Source organism: Doryrhamphus excisus, linkage group LG11, assembly GCF_037039965.1.
Source record: "Doryrhamphus excisus strain RoL-2023G ecotype Guam linkage group LG11, RoL_Dexc_Guam_v1.1, whole genome shotgun sequence".
NCBI lineage: Eukaryota > Metazoa > Chordata > Actinopteri > Syngnathiformes > Syngnathidae > Doryrhamphus > Doryrhamphus excisus.
Genome location: NC_136367.1, coordinates 9534465 through 9554820, shown reverse-complemented (window position 1 = coordinate 9554820; position 20356 = coordinate 9534465). Strand labels below are relative to the sequence as shown.

General features: G+C 47.9%; 13 non-coding genes across 13 annotated transcripts; all 13 read right to left on the bottom strand.

The window, feature by feature from the left end:
• Positions 1 to 1225: 1225 nt before the first annotated feature.
• On the bottom strand, positions 1226 to 1307 carry trnas-aga (transfer RNA serine (anticodon AGA)). Its single transcript has one exon. It is a non-coding gene; the product is annotated as a tRNA-Ser (tRNA).
• A 916-nt stretch (positions 1308 to 2223) lies between these two features.
• trnaf-gaa (transfer RNA phenylalanine (anticodon GAA)) lies at positions 2224 to 2296 on the bottom strand. The gene has a single exon. It is a non-coding gene; the product is annotated as a tRNA-Phe (tRNA).
• A 756-nt stretch (positions 2297 to 3052) lies between these two features.
• trnaf-gaa (transfer RNA phenylalanine (anticodon GAA)) lies at positions 3053 to 3125 on the bottom strand. The gene has a single exon. It is a non-coding gene; the product is annotated as a tRNA-Phe (tRNA).
• A 756-nt stretch (positions 3126 to 3881) lies between these two features.
• Positions 3882 to 3954, bottom strand: trnaf-gaa (transfer RNA phenylalanine (anticodon GAA)). Its single transcript has one exon. It is a non-coding gene; the product is annotated as a tRNA-Phe (tRNA).
• A 2107-nt stretch (positions 3955 to 6061) lies between these two features.
• Positions 6062 to 6143, bottom strand: trnas-aga (transfer RNA serine (anticodon AGA)). The gene has a single exon. It is a non-coding gene; the product is annotated as a tRNA-Ser (tRNA).
• Positions 6144 to 7059: 916 nt separating this feature from the next.
• Positions 7060 to 7132, bottom strand: trnaf-gaa (transfer RNA phenylalanine (anticodon GAA)). The gene has a single exon. It is a non-coding gene; the product is annotated as a tRNA-Phe (tRNA).
• Positions 7133 to 9025: 1893 nt separating this feature from the next.
• On the bottom strand, positions 9026 to 9107 carry trnas-aga (transfer RNA serine (anticodon AGA)). Its single transcript has one exon. It is a non-coding gene; the product is annotated as a tRNA-Ser (tRNA).
• A 917-nt stretch (positions 9108 to 10024) lies between these two features.
• trnaf-gaa (transfer RNA phenylalanine (anticodon GAA)) lies at positions 10025 to 10097 on the bottom strand. Its single transcript has one exon. It is a non-coding gene; the product is annotated as a tRNA-Phe (tRNA).
• Positions 10098 to 10853: 756 nt separating this feature from the next.
• On the bottom strand, positions 10854 to 10926 carry trnaf-gaa (transfer RNA phenylalanine (anticodon GAA)). Its single transcript has one exon. It is a non-coding gene; the product is annotated as a tRNA-Phe (tRNA).
• Positions 10927 to 13034: 2108 nt separating this feature from the next.
• trnas-aga (transfer RNA serine (anticodon AGA)) lies at positions 13035 to 13116 on the bottom strand. The gene has a single exon. It is a non-coding gene; the product is annotated as a tRNA-Ser (tRNA).
• A 5116-nt stretch (positions 13117 to 18232) lies between these two features.
• trnas-aga (transfer RNA serine (anticodon AGA)) lies at positions 18233 to 18314 on the bottom strand. The gene has a single exon. It is a non-coding gene; the product is annotated as a tRNA-Ser (tRNA).
• Positions 18315 to 19240: 926 nt separating this feature from the next.
• On the bottom strand, positions 19241 to 19313 carry trnaf-gaa (transfer RNA phenylalanine (anticodon GAA)). The gene has a single exon. It is a non-coding gene; the product is annotated as a tRNA-Phe (tRNA).
• Positions 19314 to 20069: 756 nt separating this feature from the next.
• Positions 20070 to 20142, bottom strand: trnaf-gaa (transfer RNA phenylalanine (anticodon GAA)). The gene has a single exon. It is a non-coding gene; the product is annotated as a tRNA-Phe (tRNA).
• Between the last annotated feature and the right edge of the window lie 214 nt (positions 20143 to 20356).

The window sequence follows — 20356 nt, the reverse complement described above, 5'->3', positions numbered from 1 at the left end:
ATCTTCAGTCTAACACTCTCTCAACTGAGCTATTTCAGCTGCAAAGGTGGTTCTCTGCTTTTTCCAGTGCAGGCAATTTCACCTAGATCTCTATTGTAACAGGCGTCCTTACACCATGACTGAAAAGGATTTAATTGATTCCCTGACATGTTTTTGGTCTGATGACTTCCCATGGATCGCCACCATCAGTGATGTCTTGACACCAAGAGTGCCCCCAAAACTGTACGTTGTCGGCAGTATTTGATGCACGGGGAAACCCCAATGGATTAGTTCATCGCCTTAACCACTGTTGTACCCTTCTCTCCAGCACCCTGGAATAGACTTTCCCAGGGAGGCTGAGGAGTGTGTTGCTTTGTCCGGCTCCTTTTGAGTGTCCGCTGTTGTCAGCGAACAGTTTTTTTCCTGATCAGGGCACCACTTTAGGTTGTGTGGATGATTGGTCTTCAGCGCCAGATTAAGACTCTTTTCTCTCAGAAGGCACTGCTTGAAATCCCACAGCTGACATTTTCCTGGTCATGTCCATTGTCTTCGACTGGAATGATGTGGCAGCAAAGGACTGTCAGATTGTACAACACAGCTGAGCCCTTCAAGAAGAAGTCAGTGCTCATGAGAGTCAGAGTTCATGTGAGAAGGTCCTTTCAGCAAAGGCCAGGATTTGAACTTGTGAGTGGTATTGCAGCTCACGGTTTTGGGTGATCTCACATGAATTCCCATGAATCCCCTGACATGTTTTTGGTCTGATGACTTCCCCTGGGAAAGTCTATTCCAGGGTGCTGGGATCTCACATGAATTCCCATGAATCCCCTGACACGTTTTTGGTCTGATGACTTCCCATGGATCGCCACCATCAGTGATGTCTTGACACCAAGAGTGCCCCCAAAACTGTACGTTGTCGGCAGGATTTGATGTGCGGGGAAACCCCAATGGATTAGTTCATCGAGTCCTTTCAGCAAAGGCCTTCTCAAACTATTTGCCAAGTCAGGACGTAAAGAGGGACTGTGCTGAAACCCGGGACCTTTAGATCTTCAGTCTAATGCTCTCCCAACTGAGCTATTTCAGCTGCGAAGGTGGTTCTCTGCTTTTTCCATCTCTATTGTAACAGGTGTCCTTACACCATGACTGAAAAGGATTTAATTGATTCCCTGACATGTTTTTGGTCTGAGGATTTGCCATGGATCGCCACCGTCAGTGAAGTCTTGGCACCACGAGTGGCCCCAAAACTGCACGTTGTCGGCAGGATTTGAACCTGCGCGGGGAACCCCCAATGGATTTCTAGTCCACCGCCTTAACCACTCGGCCACAACAACTTGCAAAGAACCGTACCGATTATACCGTTATTTTTCAGTTGAAATGCAAGGGACCTTCAGTCAGCAACCATGAAATCCAGGCAATTTCCTAACCACTCGGCCACAACAAATTGTCACAGATGCAGAACCTCACAGATTCTGCCGTTGTATATCAGTCGAAATGCAATAGAAAGTGTTTGCCAATTTTATGAGCAACCATGAGACTTGACAACTTGTGAGTGGTATTGCAGCTCACGGTTTTGGGGGATCTCACATGAATTCCCATGAATCCCCTGACACGTTTTCGGTCTGATGACTCCCCATGCATCGCCACCATCAGTGATGTCTTGACACCAAGAGTGCCCCCAAAACTGTATGTTGTCGGCAGTATTTGATGCACGGGGAAACCCCAATGGATTAGTTCATCGCCTTAACCACTCATCCACAACAACTTGTAACAGAGCTGGTCTAGTGTTCCGCGACCAGGACAAAAACCACATTGGACCTCTTGTAGCAGAGGTTCGACCAACAGTTGTACCCTTCTCTCCAGCACCCTGGAATAGACTTTCCCAGGGAGGCTGAGGAGTGTGTTGCTTTGTCCAGCTCCTTTTGAGTGTCCTCCATTGTCAGCGAACCTCACAAGGTCACAGTTTTTTCCTGAACAGGGCACCACTTTAGGTTGTGTGGATGATTGGTCTTCAGCGCCAGATTAAGACTCTTTTCTCTCAGAAGGCACTGCTTGAAATCCCACAGCTGGCATTTTCCTGGTCATGTCCATTGTCCTCGATGTGGCAGCAAAGGACTGTCAGATTGTACAACACAGCTGAGCCCTTCAAAAAGAAGTCAGTGCTCATGAAAGTCGGAGTTCATGTGAGAAGGTCCTTTCAGCAAAGGCCTTCTCAGACTATTAGCCAAGTCAGGACGTAAAGAGGGACTGTGCTGAAACCCGGGATTGAACCAGGGACCTTTAGATCTTCAGTCTAACGCTCTCCCAACTGAGCTATTTCAGCGGCGAAGGTGGTTCTCTCCTTTTTCGAGTGCAGGCAATTTCACCTAGATCTCTATTGTAACAGGCGTCCTTATACCATGACTGAAAAGGATTTAATTGATTCCCTGACATGTTTTTGGTCTGATGACTTCCCATGGATCGCCACCATCAGTGATGTCTTGACACCAAGAGTGCCCCCAAAACTGTACGTTGTCGGCAGTATTTGATGCACGGGGAAACCCCAATGGATTAGTTCATCGCCTTAACCACTCATCCACAGCAACTTGTAACAGAGCTGGTCTAGTGTTCCGCGACCAGGACAAAAACCACATTGGACCTCTTGTAGCAGAGGTTCGACCAACAGTTGTACCCTTCTCTCCAGCACCCTGGAATAGACTTTCCCAGGGAGGCTGATGAGTGTGTTGCTTTGTCCAGCTCCTTTTGAGTGTCCTCCATTGTCAGCGAACCTCACAAGGTCACAGTTTTTTCCTGAACAGGGCACCACTTTAGGTTGTGTGGATGATTGGTCTTCAGCGCCAGATTAAGACTCTTTTCTCTCAGAAGGCACTTCTTGAAATCCCACAGCTGGCATTTTCCTGGTCATGTCCATTGTCCTCGATGGGAATGATGTGGCAGCAAAGGACTGTCAGATTGTACAACACAGCTGAGCCCTTCAAAAAGAAGTCAGTGCTCATGAAAGTCGGAGTTCATGTGAGAAGGTCCTTTCAGCAAAGGCCTTCTCAGACTATTTGCCAAGTCAGGATGTAAAGAGGGACTGTGCTGAAACCCGGAATTGAACCAGGGACCTTTAGATCTTCAGTCTAACGCTCTCCCAACTGAGCTATTTCAGCTGCGAAGGTGGTTCTCTGCTTTTTCTAGTGCAGGCAATTTCACCTAGAGCTCTATTGTAACAGGCGTCCTTACACCATGACTGAAAAGGATTTAATGGATTCCCTGACATGTTTTTGGTCTGATGACTTCCCATGGATCGCCACCATCAGTGATGTCTTGACACCAAGAGTGCCCCCAAAACTGTACGTTGTCGGCAGTATTTGATGCACGGGGAAACCCCAATGGATTAGTTCATCGCCTTAACCACTCATCCACAGCAACTTGTAACAGAGCTGGTCTAGTGTTCCGCGACCAGGACAAAAACCACATTGGACCTCTTGTAGCAGAGGTTCGACCAACAGTTGTACCCTTCTCTCCAGCACCCTGGAATAGACTTTCCCAGGGAGGCTGATGAGTGTGTTGCTTTGTCCAGCTCCTTTTGAGTGTCCTCCATTGTCAGCGAACCTCACAAGGTCACAGTTTTTTCCTGAACAGGGCACCACTTTAGGTTGTGTGGATGATTGGTCTTCAGCGCCAGATTAAGACTCTTTTCTCTCAGAAGGCACTTCTTGAAATCCCACAGCTGGCATTTTCCTGGTCATGTCCATTGTCCTCGATGGGAATGATTTGGCAGCAAAGGACTGTCAGATTGTACAACACAGCTGAGCCCTTCAAAAAGAAGTCAGTGCTCATGAAAGTCGGAGTTCATGTGAGAAGGTCCTTTCAGCAAAGGCCTTCTCAGACTATTTGCCAAGTCAGGATGTAAAGAGGGACTGTGCTGAAACCCGGAATTGAACCAGGGACCTTTAGATCTTCAGTCTAACGCTCTCCCAACTGAGCTATTTCAGCTGCGAAGGTGGTTCTCTGCTTTTTCTAGTGCAGGCAATTTCACCTAGAGCTCTATTGTAACAGGCGTCCTTACACCATGACTGAAAAGGATTTAATGGATTCCCTGACATGTTTTTGGTCTGATGACTTCCCATGGATCGCCACCATCAGTGATGTCTTGACACCAAGAGTGCCCCCAAAACTGTACGTTGTCGGCAGTATTTGATGCACGGGGAAACCCCAATGGATTAGTTCATCGCCTTAACCACTCATCCACAACAACTTGTAACAGAGCTGGTCTAGTGTTCCGCGACCAGGACAAAAACCACATTGGACCTCTTGTAGCAGAGGTTCGACCAACAGTTGTACCCTTCTCTCCAGCACCCTGGAATAGACTTTCCCAGGGAGGCTGAGGAGTGTGTTGCTTTGTCCAGCTCCTTTTGAGTGTCCTCCATTGTCAGCGAACCTCACAAGGTCACAGTATTTTCCTGAACAGGGCACCACTTTAGGTTGTGTGGATGATTGGTCTTCAGCGCCAGATTAAGACTCTTTTCTCTCAGAAGGCACTGCTTGAAATCCCACAGCTGGCATTTTCCTGGTCATGTCCATTGTCCTCGATGGGAATGATGTGGCAGCAAAGGACTGTCAGATTGTACAACACAGCTGAGCCCTTCAAAAAGAAGTCAGTGCTCATGAAAGTCGGAGTTCATGTGAGAAGGTCCTTTCAGCAAAGGCCTTCTCAGACTATTTGCCAAGTCAGGATGTAAAGAGGGACTGTGCTGAAACCCGGGATTGAACCAGGGACCTTTATATCTTCAGTCTAACACTCTCCCAACTGAGCTATTTCAGCTGCAAAGGTGGTTCTCTGCTTTTTCCAGTGCAGGCAATTTCACCTAGATCTCTATTGTAACAGGCGTCCTTACACCATGACTGAAAAGGATTTAATTGATTCCCTGACATGTTTTTGGTCTGATGACTTCCCATGGATCGCCACCATCAGTGATGTCTTGACACCAAGAGTGCCCCCAAAACTGTACGTTGTCGGCAGTATTTGATGCACGGGGAAACCCCAATGGATTAGTTCATCGCCTTAACCACTCATCCACAACAACTTGTAACAGAGCTGGTCTAGTGTTCCGCGACCAGGACAAAAACCACATTGGACCTCTTGTAGCAGAGGTTCGACCAACTGTTGTACCCTTCTCTCCAGCACCCTGGAATAGACTTTCCCAGGGAGGCTGAGGAGTGTGTTGCTTTGTCCGGCTCCTTTTGAGTGTCCGCTGTTGTCAGCGAACAGTTTTTTTCCTGATCAGGGCACCACTTTAGGTTGTGTGGATGATTGGTCTTCAGCGCCAGATTAAGACTCTTTTCTCTCAGAAGGCACTGCTTGAAATCCCACAGCTGACATTTTCCTGGTCATGTCCATTGTCTTCGACTGGAATGATGTGGCAGCAAAGGACTGTCAGATTGTACAACACAGCTGAGCCCTTCAAGAAGAAGTCAGTGCTCATGAGAGTCAGAGTTCATGTGAGAAGGTCCTTTCAGCAAAGGCCAGGATTTGAACTTGTGAGTGGTATTGCAGCTCACGGTTTTGGGTGATCTCACATGAATTCCCATGAATCCCCTGACATGTTTTTGGTCTGATGACTTCCCCTGGGAAAGTCTATTCCAGGGTGCTGGGATCTCACATGAATTCCCATGAATCCCCTGACACGTTTTTGGTCTGATGACTTCCCATGGATCGCCACCATCAGTGATGTCTTGACACCAAGAGTGCCCCCAAAACTGTACGTTGTCGGCAGGATTTGATGTGCGGGGAAACCCCAATGGATTAGTTCATCGAGTCCTTTCAGCAAAGGCCTTCTCAAACTATTTGCCAAGTCAGGACGTAAAGAGGGACTGTGCTGAAACCCGGGACCTTTAGATCTTCAGTCTAATGCTCTCCCAACTGAGCTATTTCAGCTGCGAAGGTGGTTCTCTGCTTTTTCCATCTCTATTGTGACAGGTGTCCTTACACCATGACTGAAAAGGATTTAATTGATTCCCTGACATGTTTTTGGTCTGAGGATTTGCCATGGATCGCCACCGTCAGTGAAGTCTTGGCACCACGAGTGGCCCCAAAACTGCACGTTGTCGGCAGGATTTGAACCTGCGCGGGGAACCCCCAATGGATTTCTAGTCCACCGCCTTAACCACTCGGCCACAACAACTTGCAAAGAACCGTACCGATTATACCGTTATTTTTCAGTTGAAATGCAAGGGACCTTCAGTCAGCAACCATGAAATCCAGGCAATTTCCTAACCACTCGGCCACAACAAATTGTCACAGATGCAGAACCTCACAGATTCTGCCGTTGTATATCAGTCGAAATGCAATAGAAAGTGTTTGCCAATTTTATGAGCAACCATGAGACTTGACAACTTGTGAGTGGTATTGCAGCTCACGGTTTTGGGGGATCTCACATGAATTCCCATGAATCCCCTGACACGTTTTCGGTCTGATGACTCCCCATGCATCGCCACCATCAGTGATGTCTTGACACCAAGAGTGCCCCCAAAACTGTATGTTGTCGGCAGGATTTGATGCACGGGGAAACCCCAATGGATTAGTTCATCGCCTTAACCACTCAGCCACAACAACTTGTCACAGAACTGGTCTAGTGTTCCGCGACCAGGACAAAAACCACATTGGACCTCTTGTAGCAGAGGTTCGACCAACAGTTGTACCCTTCTCTCCAGCACCCTGGAATAGACTTTCCCAGGGAGGCTGAGGAGTGTGTTGCTTTGTCCAGCTCCTTTTGAGTGTCCTCCATTGTCAGCGAACCTCACAAGGTCACAGTTTTTTCCTGAACAGGGCACCACTTTAGGTTGTGTGGATGATTGGTCTTCAGCGCCAGATTAAGACTCTTTTCTCTCAGAAGGCACTGCTTGAAATCCCACAGCTGGCATTTTCCTGGTCATGTCCATTGTCCTCGATGTGGCAGCAAAGGACTGTCAGATTGTACAACACAGCTGAGCCCTTCAAAAAGAAGTCAGTGCTCATGAAAGTCGGAGTTCATGTGAGAAGGTCCTTTCAGCAAAGGCCTTCTCAGACTATTAGCCAAGTCAGGACGTAAAGAGGGACTGTGCTGAAACCCGGGATTGAACCAGGGACCTTTAGATCTTCAGTCTAACGCTCTCCCAACTGAGCTATTTCAGCGGCGAAGGTGGTTCTCTCCTTTTTCTCTCCCTGTCTTGACACCAAGAGTGCCCCCAAAACTGTACGTTGTCGGCAGTATTTGATGCACGGGGAAACCCCAATGGATTAGTTCATCGCCTTAACCACTCATCCACAAGAACTTGTAACAGAGCTGGTCTAGTGTTCCGCGACCAGGACAAAAACCACATTGGACCTCTTGTAGCAGAGGTTCGACCAACAGTTGTACCCTTCTCTCCAGCACCCTGGAATAGACTTTCCCAGGGAGGCTGAGGAGTGTGTTGCTTTGTCCAGCTCCTTTTGAGTGTCCTCCATTGTCAGCGAACCTCACAAGGTCACAGTATTTTCCTGAACAGGGCACCACTTTAGGTTGTGTGGATGATTGGTCTTCAGCGCCAGATTAAGACTCTTTTCTCTCAGAAGGCACTGCTTGAAATCCCACAGCTGGCATTTTCCTGGTCATGTCCATTGTCCTCGATGGGAATGATGTGGCAGCAAAGGACTGTCAGATTGTACAACACAGCTGAGCCCTTCAAAAAGAAGTCAGTGCTCATGAAAGTCGGAGTTCATGTGAGAAGGTCCTTTCAGCAAAGGCCTTCTCAGACTATTTGCCAAGTCAGGATGTAAAGAGGGACTGTGCTGAAACCCGGGATTGAACCAGGGACCTTTATATCTTCAGTCTAACACTCTCTCAACTGAGCTATTTCAGCTGCAAAGGTGGTTCTCTGCTTTTTCCAGTGCAGGCAATTTCACCTAGATCTCTATTGTAACAGGCGTCCTTACACCATGACTGAAAAGGATTTAATTGATTCCCTGACATGTTTTTGGTCTGATGACTTCCCATGGATCGCCACCATCAGTGATGTCTTGACACCAAGAGTGCCCCCAAAACTGTACGTTGTCGGCAGTATTTGATGCACGGGGAAACCCCAATGGATTAGTTCATCGCCTTAACCACTGTTGTACCCTTCTCTCCAGCACCCTGGAATAGACTTTCCCAGGGAGGCTGAGGAGTGTGTTGCTTTGTCCGGCTCCTTTTGAGTGTCCGCTGTTGTCAGCGAACAGTTTTTTTCCTGATCAGGGCACCACTTTAGGTTGTGTGGATGATTGGTCTTCAGCGCCAGATTAAGACTCTTTTCTCTCAGAAGGCACTGCTTGAAATCCCACAGCTGGCATTTTCCTGGTCATGTCCATTGTCTTCGACTGGAATGATGTGGCAGCAAAGGACTGTCAGATTGTACAACACAGCTGAGCCCTTCAAGAAGAAGTCAGTGCTCATGAGAGTCAGAGTTCATGTGAGAAGGTCCTTTCAGCAAAGGCCAGGATTTGAACTTGTGAGTGGTATTGCAGCTCACGGTTTTGGGTGATCTCACATGAATTCCCATGAATCCCCTGACATGTTTTTGGTCTGATGACTTCCCCTGGGAAAGTCTATTCCAGGGTGCTGGGATCTCACATGAATTCCCATGAATCCCCTGACACGTTTTTGGTCTGATGACTTCCCATGGATCGCCACCATCAGTGATGTCTTGACACCAAGAGTGCCCCCAAAACTGTACGTTGTCGGCAGGATTTGATGTGCGGGGAAACCCCAATGGATTAGTTCATCGAGTCCTTTCAGCAAAGGCCTTCTCAAACTATTTGCCAAGTCAGGACGTAAAGAGGGACTGTGCTGAAACCCGGGACCTTTAGATCTTCAGTCTAATGCTCTCCCAACTGAGCTATTTCAGCTGCGAAGGTGGTTCTCTGCTTTTTCCATCTCTATTGTAACAGGTGTCCTTACACCATGACTGAAAAGGATTTAATTGATTCCCTGACATGTTTTTGGTCTGAGGATTTGCCATGGATCGCCACCGTCAGTGAAGTCTTGGCACCACGAGTGGCCCCAAAACTGCACGTTGTCGGCAGGATTTGAACCTGCGCGGGGAACCCCCAATGGATTTCTAGTCCACCGCCTTAACCACTCGGCCACAACAACTTGCAAAGAACCGTACCGATTATACCGTTATTTTTCAGTTGAAATGCAAGGGACCTTCAGTCAGCAACCATGAAGATCCAGGCAATTTCCTAACCACTCGGCCACAACAAATTGTCACAGATGCAGAACCTCACAGATTCTGCCGTTGTATATCAGTCGAAATGCAATAGAAAGTGTTTGCCAATTTTATGAGCAACCATGAGACTTGACAACTTGTGAGTGGTATTGCAGCTCACGGTTTTGGGGGATCTCACATGAATTCCCATGAATCCCCTGACACGTTTTCGGTCTGATGACTCCCCATGCATCGCCACCATCAGTGATGTCTTGACACCAAGAGTGCCCCCAAAACTGTATGTTGTCGGCAGGATTTGATGCACGGGGAAACCCCAATGGATTAGTTCATCGCCTTAACCACTCAGCCACAACAACTTGTCACAGAACTGGTCTAGTGTTCCGCGACCAGGACAAAAACCACATTGGACCTCTTGTAGCAGAGGTTCGACCAACAGTTGTACCCTTCTCTCCAGCACCCTGGAATAGACTTTCCCAGGGAGGCTGAGGAGTGTGTTGCTTTGTCCAGCTCCTTTTGAGTGTCCTCCATTGTCAGCGAACCTCACAAGGTCACAGTTTTTTCCTGAACAGGGCACCACTTTAGGTTGTGTGGATGATTGGTCTTCAGCGCCAGATTAAGACTCTTTTCTCTCAGAAGGCACTGCTTGAAATCCCACAGCTGGCATTTTCCTGGTCATGTCCATTGTCCTCGATGTGGCAGCAAAGGACTGTCAGATTGTACAACACAGCTGAGCCCTTCAAAAAGAAGTCAGTGCTCATGAAAGTCGGAGTTCATGTGAGAAGGTCCTTTCAGCAAAGGCCTTCTCAGACTATTAGCCAAGTCAGGACGTAAAGAGGGACTGTGCTGAAACCCGGGATTGAACCAGGGACCTTTAGATCTTCAGTCTAACGCTCTCCCAACTGAGCTATTTCAGCTGCGAAGGTGGTTCTCTCCTTTTTCGAGTGCAGGCAATTTCACCTAGATCTCTATTGTAACAGGCGTCCTTATACCATGACTGAAAAGGATTTAATTGATTCCCTGACATGTTTTTGGTCTGATGACTTCCCATGGATCGCCACCATCAGTGATGTCTTGACACCAAGAGTGCCCCCAAAACTGTACGTTGTCGGCAGTATTTGATGCACGGGGAAACCCCAATGGATTAGTTCATCGCCTTAACCACTCATCCACAGCAACTTGTAACAGAGCTGGTCTAGTGTTCCGCGACCAGGACAAAAACCACATTGGACCTCTTGTAGCAGAGGTTCGACCAACAGTTGTACCCTTCTCTCCAGCACCCTGGAATAGACTTTCCCAGGGAGGCTGATGAGTGTGTTGCTTTGTCCAGCTCCTTTTGAGTGTCCTCCATTGTCAGCGAACCTCACAAGGTCACAGTTTTTTCCTGAACAGGGCACCACTTTAGGTTGTGTGGATGATTGGTCTTCAGCGCCAGATTAAGACTCTTTTCTCTCAGAAGGCACTTCTTGAAATCCCACAGCTGGCATTTTCCTGGTCATGTCCATTGTCCTCGATGGGAATGATGTGGCAGCAAAGGACTGTCAGATTGTACAACACAGCTGAGCCCTTCAAAAAGAAGTCAGTGCTCATGAAAGTCGGAGTTCATGTGAGAAGGTCCTTTCAGCAAAGGCCTTCTCAGACTATTTGCCAAGTCAGGATGTAAAGAGGGACTGTGCTGAAACCCGGAATTGAACCAGGGACCTTTAGATCTTCAGTCTAACGCTCTCCCAACTGAGCTATTTCAGCTGCGAAGGTGGTTCTCTGCTTTTTCTAGTGCAGGCAATTTCACCTAGAGCTCTATTGTAACAGGCGTCCTTACACCATGACTGAAAAGGATTTAATGGATTCCCTGACATGTTTTTGGTCTGATGACTTCCCATGGATCGCCACCATCAGTGATGTCTTGACACCAAGAGTGCCCCCAAAACTGTACGTTGTCGGCAGTATTTGATGCACGGGGAAACCCCAATGGATTAGTTCATCGCCTTAACCACTCATCCACAACAACTTGTAACAGAGCTGGTCTAGTGTTCCGCGACCAGGACAAAAACCACATTGGACCTCTTGTAGCAGAGGTTCGACCAACTGCTGTACCCTTCTCTCCAGCACCCTGGAATAGACTTTCCCAGGGAGGCTGAGGAGTGTGTTGCTTTGTCCGGCTCCTTTTGAGTGTCCGCTGTTGTCAGCGAACCTCACAAGGTCACAGTTTTTTTCCTGATCAGGGCACCACTTTAGGTTGTGTGGATGATTGGTCTTCAGCGCCAGATTAAGACTCTTTTCTCTCAGAAGGCACTGCTTGAAATCCCACAGCTGGCATTTTCCTGGTCATGTCCATTGTCTTCGACTGGAATGATGTGGCAGCAAAGGACTGTCAGATTGTACAACACAGCTGAGCCCTTCAAAAAGAAGTCAGTGCTCATGAAAGTCGGAGTTCATGTGAGAAGGTCCTTTCAGGAAAGGCCTTCTCAGACTATTAGCCAAGTCAGGATGTAAAGAGGGACTGTGCTGAAACCCGGGATTGAACCAGGGACCTTTAGATCTTCAGTCTAACACTCTCCCAACTGAGCTATTTCAGCTGCAAAGGTGGTTCTCTGCTTTTTCCAGTGCAGGCAATTTCACCTAGATCTCTATTGTAACAGGCGTCCTTACACCATGACTGAAAAGGATTTAATTGATTCCCTGACATGTTTTTGGTCTGATGACTTCCCATGGATCGCCACCATCAGTGATGTCTTGACACCAAGAGTGCCCCCAAAACTGTACGTTGTCGGCAGTATTTGATGCACGGGGAAACCCCAATGGATTAGTTCATCGCCTTAACCACTCATCCACAACAACTTGTAACAGAGCTGGTCTAGTGTTCCGCGACCAGGACAAAAACCACATTGGACCTCTTGTAGCAGAGGTTCGACCAACTGTTGTACCCTTCTCTCCAGCACCCTGGAATAGACTTTCCCAGGGAGGCTGAGGAGTGTGTTGCTTTGTCCGGCTCCTTTTGAGTGTCCGCTGTTGTCAGCGAACAGTTTTTTTCCTGATCAGGGCACCACTTTAGGTTGTGTGGATGATTGGTCTTCAGCGCCAGATTAAGACTCTTTTCTCTCAGAAGGCACTGCTTGAAATCCCACAGCTGGCATTTTCCTGGTCATGTCCATTGTCTTCGACTGGAATGATGTGGCAGCAAAGGACTGTCAGATTGTACAACACAGCTGAGCCCTTCAAGAAGAAGTCAGTGCTCATGAGAGTCAGAGTTCATGTGAGAAGGTCCTTTCAGCAAAGGCCAGGATTTGAACTTGTGAGTGGTATTGCAGCTCACGGTTTTGGGTGATCTCACATGAATTCCCATGAATCCCCTGACATGTTTTTGGTCTGATGACTTCCCCTGGGAAAGTCTATTCCAGGGTGCTGGGATCTCACATGAATTCCCATGAATCCCCTGACACGTTTTTGGTCTGATGACTTCCCATGGATCGCCACCATCAGTGATGTCTTGACACCAAGAGTGCCCCCAAAACTGTACGTTGTCGGCAGGATTTGATGTGCGGGGAAACCCCAATGGATTAGTTCATCGAGTCCTTTCAGCAAAGGCCTTCTCAAACTATTTGCCAAGTCAGGACGTAAAGAGGGACTGTGCTGAAACCCGGGACCTTTAGATCTTCAGTCTAATGCTCTCCCAACTGAGCTATTTCAGCTGCGAAGGTGGTTCTCTGCTTTTTCCATCTCTATTGTAACAGGTGTCCTTACACCATGACTGAAAAGGATTTAATTGATTCCCTGACATGTTTTTGGTCTGAGGATTTGCCATGGATCGCCACCGTCAGTGAAGTCTTGGCACCACGAGTGGCCCCAAAACTGCACGTTGTCGGCAGGATTTGAACCTGCGCGGGGAACCCCCAATGGATTTCTAGTCCACCGCCTTAACCACTCGGCCACAACAACTTGCAAAGAACCGTACCGATTATACCGTTATTTTTCAGTTGAAATGCAAGGGACCTTCAGTCAGCAACCATGAAGATCCAGGCAATTTCCTAACCACTCGGCCACAACAAATTGTCACAGATGCAGAACCTCACAGATTCTGCCGTTGTATATCAGTCGAAATGCAATAGAAAGTGTTTGCCAATTTTATGAGCAACCATGAGACTTGACAACTTGTGAGTGGTATTGCAGCTCACGGTTTTGGGGGATCTCACATGAATTCCCATGAATCCCCTGACACGTTTTCGGTCTGATGACTCCCCATGCATCGCCACCATCAGTGATGTCTTGACACCAAGAGTGCCCCCAAAACTGTATGTTGTCGGCAGGATTTGATGCACGGGGAAACCCCAATGGATTAGTTCATCGCCTTAACCACTCAGCCACAACAACTTGTCACAGAACTGGTCTAGTGTTCCGCGACCAGGACAAAAACCACATTGGACCTCTTGTAGCAGAGGTTCGACCAACAGTTGTACCCTTCTCTCCAGCACCCTGGAATAGACTTTCCCAGGGAGGCTGAGGAGTGTGTTGCTTTGTCCAGCTCCTTTTGAGTGTCCTCCATTGTCAGCGAACCTCACAAGGTCACAGTTTTTTCCTGAACAGGGCACCACTTTAGGTTGTGTGGATGATTGGTCTTCAGCGCCAGATTAAGACTCTTTTCTCTCAGAAGGCACTGCTTGAAATCCCACAGCTGGCATTTTCCTGGTCATGTCCATTGTCCTCGATGTGGCAGCAAAGGACTGTCAGATTGTACAACACAGCTGAGCCCTTCAAAAAGAAGTCAGTGCTCATGAAAGTCGGAGTTCATGTGAGAAGGTCCTTTCAGCAAAGGCCTTCTCAGACTATTAGCCAAGTCAGGACGTAAAGAGGGACTGTGCTGAAACCCGGGATTGAACCAGGGACCTTTAGATCTTCAGTCTAATGCTCTCCCAACTGAGCTATTTCAGCTGCGAAGGTGGTTCTCTCCTTTTTCGAGTGCAGGCAATTTCACCTAGATCTCTATTGTAACAGGCGTCCTTATACCATGACTGAAAAGGATTTAATTGATTCCCTGACATGTTTTTGGTCTGATGACTTCCCATGGATCGCCACCATCAGTGATGTCTTGACACCAAGAGTGCCCCCAAAACTGTACGTTGTCGGCAGTATTTGATGCACGGGGAAACCCCAATGGATTAGTTCATCGCCTTAACCACTCATCCACAGCAACTTGTAACAGAGCTGGTCTAGTGTTCCGCGACCAGGACAAAAACCACATTGGACCTCTTGTAGCAGAGGTTCGACCAACAGTTGTACCCTTCTCTCCAGCACCCTGGAATAGACTTTCCCAGGGAGGCTGATGAGTGTGTTGCTTTGTCCAGCTCCTTTTGAGTGTCCTCCATTGTCAGCGAACCTCACAAGGTCACAGTTTTTTCCTGAACAGGGCACCACTTTAGGTTGTGTGGATGATTGGTCTTCAGCGCCAGATTAAGACTCTTTTCTCTCAGAAGGCACTGCTTGAAATCCCACAGCTGGCATTTTCCTGGTCATGTCCATTGTCTTCGACTGGAATGATGTGGCAGCAAAGGACTGTCAGATTGTACAACACAGCTGAGCCCTTCAAGAAGAAGTCAGTGCTCATGAGAGTCAGAGTTCATGTGAGAAGGTCCTTTCAGCAAAGGCCAGGATTTGAACTTGTGAGTGGTATTGCAGCTCACGGTTTTGGGTGATCTCACATGAATTCCCATGAATCCCCTGACATGTTTTTGGTCTGATGACTTCCCCTGGGAAAGTCTATTCCAGGGAGCTGGTCTAGTGTTCCGCGACCAGGACGAAAACCACATTGGACCTCTTGTAGCAGAGTTTCGACCAACAGTTGTACACTTCTCTCCAGCACCATGGAATATACTTTCCCAGGGAGCCTTTAACCACTCGGCCACAACAACTTGTCACAGAGAAGGTCTAGTGACTTTAGGTTGTGTGGATGATTGGTCTTCAGCGCCAGATTAAGACTCTTTTCTCTCAGAAGGCACTGCTTGAAATCCCACAGCTGGCATTTTCCTGGTCATGTCCATTGTCTTCGACTGGAATGATGTGGCAGCAAAGGACTGTCAGATTGTACAACACAGCTGAGCCCTTCAAGAAGAAGTCAGTGCTCATGAGAGTCAGAGTTCATGTGAGAAGGTCCTTTCAGCAAAGGCCAGGATTTGAACTTGTGAGTGGTATTGCAGCTCACGGTTTTGGGTGATCTCACATGAATTCCCATGAAACCCCTGACATGTTTTTGGTCTGATGACTTCCCCTGGGAAAGTCTATTCCAGGGTGCTGGGATCTCACATGAATTCCCATGAATCCCCTGACACGTTTTTGGTCTGATGACTTCCCATGGATCGCCACCATCAGTGATGTCTTGACACCAAGAGTGCCCCCAAAACTGTACGTTGTCGGCAGGATTTGATGTGCGGGGAAACCCCAATGGATTAGTTCATCGCCTTAACCACTCGGCAACAACAACTTGTCACAGAGCTGGTCTAGTGTTCCGCGACCAGGACGAAAACCACATTGGACCTCTTGTAGCAGAGTTTCGACCAACAGTTGTACACTTCTCTCCAGCACCATGGAATATACTTTCCCAGGGAGCCTTTAACCACTCGGCCACAACAACTTGTCACAGAGAAGGTCTAGTGACTTTAGGTTGTGTGGATGATTGGTCTTCAGCGCCAGATTAAGACTCTTTTCTCTCAGAAGGCACTGCTTGAAATCCCACAGCTGGCATTTTCCTGGTCATGTCCATTGTCTTCGACTGGAATGATGTGGCAGCAAAGGACTGTCAGATTGTACAACACAGCTGAGCCATTCAAGAAGAAGTCAGTGCTCATGAGAGTCACAGTTCATGTGAGAAGGTCCTTTCAGCAAAGGCCTTCTCAAACTATTTGCCAAGTCAGGACGTAAAGAGGGACTGTGCTGAAACCCGGGAACTTTAGATCTTCAGTCTAATGCTCTCCCAACTGAGCTATTTCAGCTGTGAAGGTGGTTCTCTGCTTTTTCCATCTCTAGTGTAACAGGTGTCCTTACACCATGACTGAAAAGGATTTAATGGATTCCCTGACATGTTTTTGGTCTGATGACTTCCCATGGATCGCCACCATCAGTGATGTCTTGACACCAAGAGTGCCCCCAAAACTGTACGTTGTCGGCAGTATTTGATGCACGGGGAAACCCCAATGGATTAGTTCATCGCCTTAACCACTCATCCACAACAACTTGTAACAGAGCTGGTCTAGTGTTCCGCGACCAGGACAAAAACCACATTGGACCTCTTGTAGCAGAGGTTCGACCAACTGTTGTACCCTTCTCTCCAGCACCCTGGAATAGACTTTCCCAGGGAGGCTGAGGAGTGTGTTGCTTTGTCCGGCTCCTTTTGAGTGTCCGCTGTTGTCAGCGAACAGTTTTTTTCCTGATCAGGGCACCACTTTAGGTTGTGTGGATGATTGGTCTTCAGCGCCAGATTAAGACTCTTTTCTCTCAGAAGGCACTGCTTGAAATCCCACAGCTGGCATTTTCCTGGTCATGTCCATTGTCCTCGATGGGAATGATGTGGCAGCAGACTGTCAGATTGTACAACACAGCTGACCCCTTCAAAAAGAAGTCGGTGCTCATGAAAGTCGGAGTTCATGTGAGAAGGTCCTTTCAGCAAAGGCCTTCTCAGACTATTTGCCAAGTCAGGATGTAAAGAGGGACTGTGCTGAAACCCGGGATTGAACCAGGGACCTTTAGATCTTCAGTCTAACACTCTCCCAACTGAGCTATTTCAGCTGCAAAGGTGGTTCTCTGCTTTTTCCAGTGCAGGCAATTTCACCTAGATCTCTATTGTAACAGGCGTCCTTACACCATGACTGAAAAGGATTTAATTGATTCCCTGACATGTTTTTGGTCTGATGACTTCCCATGGATCGCCACCATCAGTGATGTCTTGACACCAAGAGTGCCCCCAAAACTGTACGTTGTCGGCAGTATTTGATGCACGGGGAAACCCCAATGGATTAGTTCATCGCCTTAACCACTCATCCACAACAACTTGTAACAGAGCTGGTCTAGTGTTCCGCGACCAGGACAAAAACCACATTGGACCTCTTGTAGCAGAGGTTCGACCAACTGTTGTACCCTTCTCTCCAGCACCCTGGAATAGACTTTCCCAGGGAGGCTGAGGAGTGTGTTGCTTTGTCCGGCTCCTTTTGAGTGTCCGCTGTTGTCAGCGAACAGTTTTTTTCCTGATCAGGGCACCACTTTAGGTTGTGTGGATGATTGGTCTTCAGCGCCAGATTAAGACTCTTTTCTCTCAGAAGGCACTGCTTGAAATCCCACAGCTGACATTTTCCTGGTCATGTCCATTGTCTTCGACTGGAATGATGTGGCAGCAAAGGACTGTCAGATTGTACAACACAGCTGAGCCCTTCAAGAAGAAGTCAGTGCTCATGAGAGTCAGAGTTCATGTGAGAAGGTCCTTTCAGCAAAGGCCAGGATTTGAACTTGTGAGTGGTATTGCAGCTCACGGTTTTGGGTGATCTCACATGAATTCCCATGAATCCCCTGACATGTTTTTGGTCTGATGACTTCCCCTGGGAAAGTCTATTCCAGGGTGCTGGGATCTCACATGAATTCCCATGAATCCCCTGACACGTTTTTGGTCTGATGACTTCCCATGGATCGCCACCATCAGTGATGTCTTGACACCAAGAGTGCCCCCAAAACTGTACGTTGTCGGCAGGATTTGATGTGCGGGGAAACCCCAATGGATTAGTTCATCGAGTCCTTTCAGCAAAGGCCTTCTCAAACTATTTGCCAAGTCAGGACGTAAAGAGGGACTGTGCTGAAACCCGGGACCTTTAGATCTTCAGTCTAATGCTCTCCCAACTGAGCTATTTCAGCTGCGAAGGTGGTTCTCTGCTTTTTCCATCTCTATTGTAACAGGTGTCCTTACACCATGACTGAAAAGGATTTAATTGATTCCCTGACATGTTTTTGGTCTGAGGATTTGCCATGGATCGCCACCGAAAGGTGAAGTCTTGGCACCACGAGTGGCCCCAAAACTGCACGTTGTCGGCAGGATTTGAACCTGCGCGGGGAACCCCCAATGGATTTCTAGTTCACCGCCTTAACCACTCGGCCACAACAACTTGCAAAGAACCGTACCGATTATACCGTTATTTTTCAGTTGAAATGCAAGGGACCTTCAGTCAGCAACCATGAAGATCCAGGCAATTTCCTAACCACTCGGCCACAACAAATTTTCACAGATGCAGAACCTCACAGATTCTGCCGTTGTATATCAGTCGAAATGCAATGGAAAGTGTTTGCCAATTTTATGAGCAACCATGAGACTTGACAACTTGTGAGTGGTATTGCAGCTCACGGTTTTGGGGGATCTCACATGAATTCCCATGAATCCCCTGACACGTTTTCGGTCTGATGACTCCCCATGCATCGCCACCATCAGTGATGTCTTGACACCAAGAGTGCCCCCAAAACTGTATGTTGTCGGCAGGATTTGATGCACGGGGAAACCCCAATGGATTAGTTCATCGCCTTAACCACTCAACCACAACAACTTGTCACAGAACTGGTCTAGTGTTCCGCGACCAGGACAAAAACCACATTGGACCTCTTGTAGCAGAGGTTCGACCAACAGTTGTACCCTTCTCTCCAGCACCCTGGAATAGACTTTCCCAGGGAGGCTGAGGAGTGTGTTGCTTTGTCCAGCTCCTTTTGAGTGTCCTCCATTGTCAGCGAACCTCACAAGGTCACAGTTTTTTCCTGAACAGGGCACCACTTTAGGTTGTGTGGATGATTGGTCTTCAGCGCCAGATTAAGACTCTTTTCTCTCAGAAGGCACTGCTTGAAATCCCACAGCTGGCATTTTCCTGGTCATGTCCATTGTCCTCGATGGGAATGATGTGGCAGCAAAGGACTGTCAGATTGTACAACACAGCTGAGCCCTTCAAAAAGAAGTCAGTGCTCATGAAAGTCGGAGTTCATGTGAGAAGGTCCTTTCAGCAAAAGCCTTCTCAGACTATTAGCCAAGTCAGGACGTAAAGAGGCACTGTGCTGAAACCCGGGATTGAACCAGGGACCTTTAGATCTTCAGTCTAACGCTCTCCCAACTGAGCTATTTCAGCTGCGAAGGTGGTTCTCTCCTTTTTCGAGTGCAGGCAATTTCACCTAGATCTCTATTGTAACAGGCGTCCTTATACCATGACTGAAAAGGATTTAATTGATTCCCTGACATGTTTTTGGTCTGATGACTTCCCATGGATCGCCACCATCAGTGATGTCTTGACACCAAGAGTGCTCCCAAAACTGTACGTTGTCGGCAGTATTTGATGCACGGGGAAACCCCAATGGATTAGTTCATCGCCTTAACCACTCATCCACAGCAACTTGTAACAGAGCTGGTCTAGTGTTCCGCGACCAGGACAAAAACCACATTGGACCTCTTGTAGCAGAGGTTCGACCAACAGTTGTACCCTTCTCTCCAGCACCCTGGAATAGACTTTCCCAGGGAGGCTGATGAGTGTGTTGCTTTGTCCAGCTCCTTTTGAGTGTCCTCCATTGTCAGCGAACCTCACAAGGTCACAGTTTTTTCCTGAACAGGGCACCACTTTAGGTTGTGTGGATGATTGGTCTTCAGCGCCAGATTAAGACTCTTTTCTCTCAGAAGGCACTGCTTGAAATCCCACAGCTGGCATTTTCCTGTTCATGTCCATTGTCCTCGATGGGAATGATGTGGCAGCAAAGGACTGTCAGATTGTACAACACAGCTGAGCCCTTCAAAAAGAAGTCAGTGCTCATGAAAGTCGGAGTTCATGTGAGAAGGTCCTTTCAGCAAAGGCCTTCTCAGACTATTTGCCAAGTCAGAATGTAAAGAGGGACTGTGCTGAAACCCGGAATTGAACCAGGGACCTTTAGATCTTCAGTCTAACGCTCTCCCAACTGAGCTATTTCAGCTGCGAAGGTGGTTCTCTGCTTTTTCTAGTGCAGGCAATTTCACCTAGAGCTCTATTGTAACAGGCGTCCTTACACCATGACTGAAAAGGATTTAATGGATTCCCTGACACGTTTTCGGTCTGATGACTCCCCATGCATCGCCACCATCAGTGATGTCTTGACACCAAGAGTGCCCCCAAAACTGTATGTTGTCGGCAGGATTTGATGCACGGGG